This window comes from Sinocyclocheilus rhinocerous, unplaced genomic scaffold (assembly GCF_001515625.1).
Source record: "Sinocyclocheilus rhinocerous isolate Xijiao unplaced genomic scaffold, SAMN03320098_v1.1 scaffold1298, whole genome shotgun sequence".
NCBI lineage: Eukaryota > Metazoa > Chordata > Actinopteri > Cypriniformes > Cyprinidae > Sinocyclocheilus > Sinocyclocheilus rhinocerous.
This window is the reverse complement of record NW_015662010.1, coordinates 144,088-144,784: the sequence shown is the minus strand read 5'-3', so window position 1 is coordinate 144,784 and position 697 is coordinate 144,088.

Below are 697 nucleotides of genomic sequence, written 5' to 3'. Positions count from 1 at the left end.
CATTGTCGCATTATCTCATTGAGAAATTGCTAACCTTTAATAGACAATCTTTTCACCAATCCGTATAAACAAACCCTTGGTCTGTTACTTATGCAACCCATAGTATGAGGAAGTAGTTTCATGATTTTATTGTTTTTAATGATCGAGAGCTGTTAAATTCCAAGTCAATTCTCTCCTCTAGACATGAGCCTGAGTTCGAAACCTGTGATTGCATCTCGCTGGAGTGCTGCCAAGACACTTACCCCTTTGGGTCCACCAGATCAACTGAATATATATTCTCTGGCAACCTGTCAAACTTGAGTTCAGCTTGGTTCTCATAGCAGTGGCGCAACACCTTTCTGACATGACTTAATTCTGCATGTACATGTGAACATAAAGGACATAACAGGAATTAAACGTTTAAAACAAATTTTCCATATTTTTTTTTACACCAATTTTGTTTTTCGATTTAATTCGAAATCCATTTCTATAGGGGATGTGCAAAACTACATATTTTCAAAACCAACTAGTGGGTTGCTTTGCCAGACAACTCGTTGACAAATCTGTCTGAATTCTTCATTTAACTGGCATGATTCTACTGGTTTCAGGCTCACATGACCCCGATTGAATGCGTTTCTTATATAAGACATGTTTTTGAGACTAAATTTGGGCTAATTTAACTCTATAGAATAGACAGAATATATATACTGTATATATA